The sequence below is a fragment of the Lontra canadensis genome, unplaced genomic scaffold, assembly GCF_010015895.1.
Source record: "Lontra canadensis isolate GAN:19392208 unplaced genomic scaffold, GSC_riverotter_1.0 scaffold49, whole genome shotgun sequence".
In the NCBI taxonomy this organism is placed as follows: Eukaryota; Metazoa; Chordata; class Mammalia; order Carnivora; family Mustelidae; genus Lontra; species Lontra canadensis.
In genome coordinates, this window is record NW_022631043.1 from 3,076,417 (window position 1) to 3,084,675 (window position 8,259).

General features: G+C 54.4%; 1 pseudogene; it reads left to right on the plus strand.

The window, feature by feature from the left end:
- The first annotated feature begins 1,780 nt into the window (after positions 1 to 1,780).
- On the plus strand, positions 1,781 to 5,595 carry LOC116876975 (annotated as a pseudogene).
- The last annotated feature ends 2,664 nt before the right edge of the window (positions 5,596 to 8,259 follow it).

Genomic DNA, 8,259 nt, shown 5'->3' on the forward strand with positions numbered 1-8,259 from the left:
GGCATCTGGGATCTTTCCAGTTCGGTGACTGTGGACCAAAGAAGAAATAATAGAAGCAGAAGGAAAACTTGTAGACTCTTTCTATGAAGCCAGCATTACCCTGATCCCCAAACCAGGCAAAGACCACATCAAAAAGGAGAATTTCAGACCAATATCCCTAGTGAATATGGATGCTAAGATTCTCAACAAGATCCTAGCTAATAGGATCCAACAGTACATTAAAAAGATTATCCACCATGAGCAGGTGGGATTCATCCCTGGGATGCAAGGGTGTTTCAACATTCACAAATCAATCAATGTGATGGAATGGATCAATAAGAGAAGAAAGAAGAACCACATCGTCCTCTGAATGGATGCAGAAAAAGCATTTGACAAAATCCGGTATCCATTCCTGATTAAAACGCTTCAAAGTATAAGGATAGAGGAAATATTCCTCAACTTCATAAAATCTATTTATGAAAAACCCACAGCGAATCTCATTGTCAGTGGGGAAAAGCTGACAGCCTTCCCTTTGAGATCAGGAACACGACAAGGATGCCCACTCGCCACTCTTGTTCAACAGAGTCCTAGAAGTACTAGCAACGGCAATCAGACAACAAAGAGAAGTAAACGGTTTTCAGATTGACAAAGAAGAAGTCTAACTCTGTCTCTTCGCAGAGAGATGTCCTCCTCTGTAATTGGAGCTACCGTGTCCTTCATGGGATCTGTGTGAGGGTTAGTTCACTGTCCGTCCAGCTTTATTGAGATATACTGGACACATTGCACTGTGGACTTAAGGTGCATGAGATGCATGCCGGGGTAAGGTCTGCGGACCCCAAAATAGGGCAAACCAATCTACCTGCAACATCGCCCCATTGTCGTTCTTTAAAAACAACAGAGTCAACTTTGCTCATTTGTTTACTTAAATCCTGTTAGGGAAGCCCTTCTTTTCAAACCAAACAGTGGTTTTACATGTTTTTCAAAATGTGTTCCCTTAGATTTCATCCTGTGGTTCTCAAAACACAGCTGTGAGGGGCTGGGAGTGGCTTTTTACATCTAAGCAGTTAGGAACCTCTCTCTCTCCCTCTCTCTCTCTCACACACACACACACAGGCACAGGCACACGTGCACACACACAGCTCCCCGTCCAGCTCCAAGGAGGGTCAGGTTGGAGCGTGCAGGGAACCCCTGGCTGCAACCTTGGCCTGGATGGCCCTTGTCGGCTTCCCACCAGTTCATTCTTAGGATGTGCGTGTGTTTTCCAGGCTGTCTGCCAAGAGCCGACTCCAAATGCGCGTTTTCACACACATTCTCCTTGGGAAAGGAGGTGTCATGTGTTAAATTACTAAGTGGAAGGGGGTTTGCATTGCTGGCTTGGTTTGACATGATCAGGGACATGCTATGTCAGGGTCATCATTTTTCTTCTCCTCCTTTCCTTTCCTTTTCTTTCCTTTCCTTTCCCCTTCCCTTCCCCCTTTTCCCCTCCCCTCCCCACTTTTCCTTTTCCCCTTCTCCTCCCCCATTTTCCCCTTCTCTTCCCCTCCCTTCCCTTCCCTTCCCTTCCCTTCCCTTCCCTTCCCTTCCCTTCTCTTCTCTTCCCTTCCCTTTCCATCTTCAGGTTCTTTTCATGATGCTATTTTGTGTTGACAGGGTGACAAGTGTGGCATGTGGCTGTAGATACTAAGTTATTAAAACCAGGGAACCGGCTGGGAGGCTCACATAAGATGGGAGAGAACATGAGGTCAAGGAAAGATTCTGTCCTCGAGGCATGTGAGACCTGAAAAGATGCATAAAACAAGGCATGGCCAGACACAGCCGTTTCCAGACCAACTTCTTGTTTCTGCTGAAGAGTGGTGGCCAGTCGTGTCCACCTCTTCCAGCCCCAGGGTTCAGGGAAGCCGGAGTGAGGACCAGGAGGCCAACCCTGTTCTGAGATGTGCCCTTCCAAGGAGGCCTCACGCCAACCACTTGACCTCTGACTGCTTAATTAACCACCATCCTTTGTGAGTTTGCGGGACAAACTGTTGCTATGGAGACGTTTGTGAGGTTTTCTGGCCCGGTCTCACCTTGGTTCCCATAGTGAGACAAGAACAGAGAACTTGGCAGGAATTACAGCGCTGGCTGCGCTGGGAGGAGATCTTACTCTCCAGTGGTGGGGAGTCGATCCCAGGGACAAAGGACAGCACGGAGACGGGGCTGGAAGTGTCTGTCCCCAGATGGAGGCTCGCTCGTGTTAGCGCCGCAGACATGGCCCCGGGCGCGGGGACAGCAAGGTGAACAGGACGCCCCCCATTCTCAAGGAGGCCACTGTCGGGAGAGGCCTGGATGCCGTTCATTCCAGAACACAACTTCTGGGCAACACACAGGGAGAACAGCACCTTACAATTTACTTTCCTGAGCGCTCTGAAAGACGCAATCTAGAGATGTCGTGGGAGACTCTGCAGTAAAAATTGTTTAAGAATCATCCTTCAGTGTTTGTGCCCACTGGGCGCCTGAGGCTTCCTGGCCTGGGGGCAGGTGACCGTAGCCTCACGTCTGGAGCTGAAGGATGCTCCTCGGGTCTCAGGGTGGTGGGTGGGCGAGGCCTGAAGCAGACGGGGCTCTGCCGTGGCTGGCGTCGCCCTCTCCGCAAGCGACCAGACCCAAGAGGGACAGGAGCAGGGACTCGCTCACTCATTCAGCAGCTTGACCGCGTCTTTCCCACCAGAGGCCACACTGGAGAGCCCGTGCTTCTGTTTTTCCGTCAAGTTCCCCAGAAACAAGGGTCGTCTAGTTCTGAGAGGCGTGTGGGGAGATGAGCCATCTCAGGAGGCTCTGGAACACCCCCTCTTCAGTGGGGTTCCTCTGGACAGCGGGGGTCAGCACTCACGAGGCACATGGGCTCAGTGCGGCATACCCCAGAACACCTACCAGGACCTACATCGTGACACAGGAAGAACCCGTGACCTGGAGAAGAGGGGCCGGGGGCTGTCACTGGGGCAGCCACGGAAGCCCTTCAGCAGAGCCACAGACAGTGGGCCCCTCACAGAGGGGCTCACTGACCCCTACCCAGACTCCACCCGCATGCAGGAGCAGCCCTGAGTTGGGGGCCAGAAGACCCTGCACCTGCGGGGTCAGCCCTTGGCCAACAGCAGCCTCCCCGGCCTGCCTGGCTTCCTGTGCTGGGTGTGGGCCCTCCTGCTCCCACAGCCACCAGATTGTGGCCCCCGGGACCCTTGGGAACCTGTAGGAGTGGAGACCCTCCCATTGTTGCCTTCACCCTGGAGACCCGGCCAGGAGCTCTGTGCTCTGAGGATCCGGTCCAAGGCCTGCAGCGACCTGGAGATTCTAGACCTGGGGTCGGTGCTGGCCAGGACCATGGGGGCCCCTCCCTGGGCGTGTCTGTGGCCCAGGCCCCCATCCCTGCTCTCTGCCGCTTCCTCTCTCCAGCAGTCAGCCGGTTAGGAGGGCTGGGGCTTGCTGACAGCCTGCTTTCTAGGGGAGGGAGGCTAAGCTGTGGACATGGGGTAACCATGCCACCTCCGCCTTCCCCTCCGTTCAGGGTGAAAAGGTGTACCCAGCTGTCAAGCTTCCTGCATGGGAGCCTCCCTTTGCTTCACCCTCTCCAGACCTGAGCCAAGGGAGGGGGGGGTGCAGGGAGAGATGACAGGTGCAGCCGTTGGGTGCCCCCTCCATCGCCAGCCCAGGCCGCCTCTCCTGACTGCTGCTCCTTTGGTCCCCTTTGTCATCCTCTCCCTCCCAGGCTTGCTCCCTGCTGGCTCACTTCCTCCTCCCCTTGCCATGCCCCACCTCTCTGGCGCTGTCTCCTCATTTCTTCCTGACTGAGCACCTGAGGTTTGCCTCTCCCCAATCCTCTTCCTTCCTCTCCCTCCCCAAACTGGACTGCTCTCTACCTGCATCCCGCTGCCCCTTCTCCCTCCCACTTCCATGCTGGTTTACTCTCCCCTGTCTCTCCCCCTCTGTGTCTCTCTCCTTTATTTCTCTCTGTCCAGTTCTACATCTCTGACAGATCCACCTCCCTCCCTCACTCCATTGTCTGTCTTTCTCCTTTTCTCTTTTCCTTTATACATGGTCATCCTTGCATCGTCCACAGGACCACTTGGCCCTCCCTTGGCCTGATTCTCCTGCCTCTGACTCTCTCCCTTCCACCTCCCACACTTGTCCCTCCCTCACCCCAACTCTCACTCCAAGCCACCTCCAGTACCGCCACTCTCCAAAGAGACCCTCTGGGCTGTCCAGTCCTGCTTTCTACAGGCTTGGAGCCCAAGGAGAGTCAGCCTCCCTTCTCCTTTGTCCGGGCCGAGGCAGCAGAGGCCCAGTGACTGATTCAGTATATAGAAGGACTCTCCCTGATGAACACAGAGGTCCTCTGGGGGGAGAAGCTCTGAGCATCCCATCAGCCCCGGTGTGGCCTGCCCTGCCAGGGGTTTCATTCACTGAACCCTGGGGTGGTCTAGAGCCCATCCCTCACTGGCCCAGGGCTACACAATGCGCTCTGTCTCAGACTAAGCCCGGTCTGCTGCAGACTTAAGGGTTCTCTGCCATCCAGTAAAAAGCAGGGCTCTTGGCTTTGTTTGATTGAATACATGTTCGTCAAGGGCTTTTCTCTGTTTTGAATCCATTTGTTAGAGCCTCTGCTTGGAAGGCTCGTAAAGCATGGTCATTAACAGCCACATTCTCTGTGTCTGGAATTTTAATGGACTTGACATGTTCTAATACCTGCACATCTTGGGGCTGCGGGATGGAGATGGGTTTCCTCCATCCATGAGTTTCCTCCCTATGTCTGGTGGGTCCCGGCCTCTGTTCTCTCTGATGCCTGGTGGGTGGGGGAGGGGGGCCGAGTCCCTCCGAGCTCTGTCTGGCAGAGACACCCAAGCTCCTTGTCCCCAGTTTTCAGAGCACACCCTCTTCCAGATTCGGCAGCTGCAGCAGGGTGACTGGCGATCCCCACTCCTCCTCCCAGACGCTTCCACGTGCGTGGTCCCCTGTTCTCTGTGTGGCGTGGCAGCTGCCTCTTCAGCCCCAACTCCGAGCATGACAGCCTTCAGATCCCTTCTCACTTAGGCACCCCAGGACCTCAAGCTTGCTGCTGTCGGTCGGCTGGTGTCCAGATGCCAACACTCCATCCCTGTCCCTCAACCCCACGGAGGTCCTCCTCACCACATGACCTTGGCATCTGAGCCAGCTGTCCTCCCCCTAACCCCCTTCATGGACTCCCTCCTCGCCCCACTGGGCTCTGGCATCCACATGGCCTGTGCCCCTTTACTCTGCCTGGCATCTGTGCTCATCTGTTTTCAAGACCAGTGGAATGCTTACTCAAGAATCAGACCTAACCCCAAGCACCACCCAGGAGTGCAGTCAGACAGGGGACTCATTCTGCAAACCAGGCTGCCTGACCACCCAGAGGGGAGTGGAGACCAACTCTGGGAGGCTGGGTGAAGATCTGCTTCCGCTCTGTGTCCCCAGAGCCCTGCCCTCCCCCTCAGGGTCCCTTCGTTGAATTCCACTCCCATCCCTGAGGGTTACATCCAGGCCTGACAGCCTTGGGCTGCAGCTCCATGGACACGTGATGTGCTCTGTAACTTACCAGAGAGCAATTGTTAACAAGACACCATTTTAGGCATAAGGGATTCAATAGGTAAAGGATAATTATTCCTGTTCTAAGAAAGTTTTATTCTAGTGGAGCTACAGAGAGAGTGTAATTCTTAAAAACACAGACACACATACACAAAATACAAAGATATTGAAAAGGACTAGATAGAATGGGTCATATGATAGAGTACCTGTCTCAGGGAGATTAGTGGGAAAATCTCAGAGATCACATTTGAGCTGAAACTCAAGACATTGGGAAGGAGACAGCCAACCAAAGTTCTGGCAGGGAAGAGAGGGAACGACCAGCTGCAGTGCAAATGTCCTGTGGCAGGAAGCAGCATGTCATACTGGAGGGACTCTGAATGGAGGGTCTTTGGGGGAATAGGAAAAGAGCTGAGATCAGAGAGAGAGAGAGAGAGCCCCAGCACCTTCAGAGACTGAGTAGGGGTCTTAGGTTTTAATTCTAAGAGTGATGAAGATCTAAGAAAGGTCTTCGGGAATGACCCTCTGGAAGACCTGGGGGAGGGGGATGGGAATCGAGGGGACCAGGCAGGAGGTGTTGCAGTAGTGCAGATGAGGAGGATGGGCTAGGACTAGGCTGGCAGCTGGGGGTGGGGGTGTGGAATGGGCTGTTTGGGAGGTCCCACCAGAGGACAGTACTACCATGAGGTGTGCAAGGAGAGAGGAGGACTCTTACATTTTGGCCTGAGTGTGGGCATAGTTGGCAAGTGATTGAGTGGGGCAATCGATAGTTCTGCTTTGGAAAGATTTTCTGGGATGTCTGAAGACTCCTAAAAGAGATACCCAGTGGGGCTGGGCGTGTGTCCCTGGAGTGCAAAGAGGAAACCCAGGTGACAGAGAACGTTTGGGAGCTTTTAGCAGAGATCGCTCTACAGCATGGCAGTGGCGGCCTCCTCTCCTCCATTCATGCTCTGCTCTGGGAGGGGAGAGCCCAGCCCTGCGCAGGGCGGCTCCTGCGTTCCTAGACCAGGAGGCATCCAGGGAAAGTTTGGGAAAGAAACAACTAAGTAGGTAGGCATAAACCAGCCTGGTTGGTGTCCAGGTCTTCATGCAGAAGTGGGGTGGCCGTGACTGCTGCTGGAGGGCCAGGCACGGTGAGCTGAGCACCGTGGGCTGAGCAGATAGAAGCGACTCACGAGAGGATTGGGGCCTGTTTCCGGGTCGCAGGGGTGTGAGTGCCCCATGGGCTGATTGGGGGACACATTGGAAGTGAGAGTTTGGGAGCCCAGTGTGGAGAACTTTGCAAGGGATTTTGCTGGAAGAAGATTGGGGAGGGATGTGGGGATGGACGTAACTATGTCTGTAGATCTGAGTCCGTGTTCACGTCCATATCTACCCAGATCCACATCTGTCTATATCTGTGTCTCTACATCCATCCCGTGCCCACACCCGCAGCATCTACACCTACATCCAGATAAACACATGCAGTGCAAAGAATATGCCAACGTACATACAGAAATCCAGGACCGGGAGCTCAAGGTCATGTCCTTCCATGTCTCCAGCCCTACTTTTGGCCTCCTCCCCAAGAGGTGGCCCCTGTCCCTCCATACGGCTCTCAGGAATGAGGGCTTCCTGTCTTGGTGGCACCTGTCACTCACGAGGGCCTCGGTCCACGCCCCCTGGCAAAAGGAAGGAGAGGGAGTGGATGGTGCAGTGATTGGGTGTCCTGCAAAGTGAGGCGGCAAGAGGCTTTTCAGAAGCAAACGGAGGCCAATCAGGCAGCATCTGGATGTGAGACTGATCTGAGGATTCTATTCTGTAGGTAAGAAGCCAGCAAAAGCTTTGAAGCAAGCAAGTAATGTCACTGGGCTCGTGCTTCAGAAAACCGGTTTCTTGCTGTTAGGCGGGGCGCGTGAACTCTTGAGAAAATGAGAGGGAGAGCTGGAAAGAGGTTGTGGAAGGACATACTTAAGAGGAATGAAAGGTGAGCGGGGGCATGTGGGCAGGTCAACCCGAGAGCAGCCCGCAGGCTGGAACGGCAGTGGCGGGGGGAGGCTGGGGACCCAACTAGAGGCTCTGTGGGGAGGATGAAGGAGCCCCAGGAGCAGGGCTCAGAACCAGGCTGTGTGAACGATGGGACCTGCATGGCGGAAACCCCGGAGACACAAGCCGCCTTTCCCCGGGAGAGAGTGCATATCCCTGGCTTCACACAGCCCACAGTCAAGGACGCGCGCTCTCCTCTCCTGCTGGAGGGACTCCAGTCCCTGGACTTCTCCAGCCCTGCACAATCGGCTCCCAGTGGAGAGAGTTTTGTATGAAGATAAATAGTGTAATTACCTGCGTGTCAATCTGGATGACGCCACCTCTCGCGGCGAAAAGTAACTTGACCTGCGGCTGCTAACACAAGATGAAAATCAAATCAGGATGTTCCAGAACCACTGGTCCTGGCTCCAGTCTGCAGCATGAATCATGGTTAATATTTCTTTCTCCCCTGCCAAGTGCTCATTACCACCTGTGCCGCTGGCCTCAGAAATGCATTCGACTGCTCCGCTGGCCCCCGCTGGAAGGACCGAACCATATTTCACATCCATGTGGGTGGAGGGGTTAAGTGCCTTTTTATAGTCCCTGTCGAGAAGGCTGACCCAGAGTCGTCCTTGTCCAGCCAGAGGGACGTTCTCTAATGCAGGTGAGCAAGGAGAGCGTAGTCAGGGAAAATTCCCAGGCATC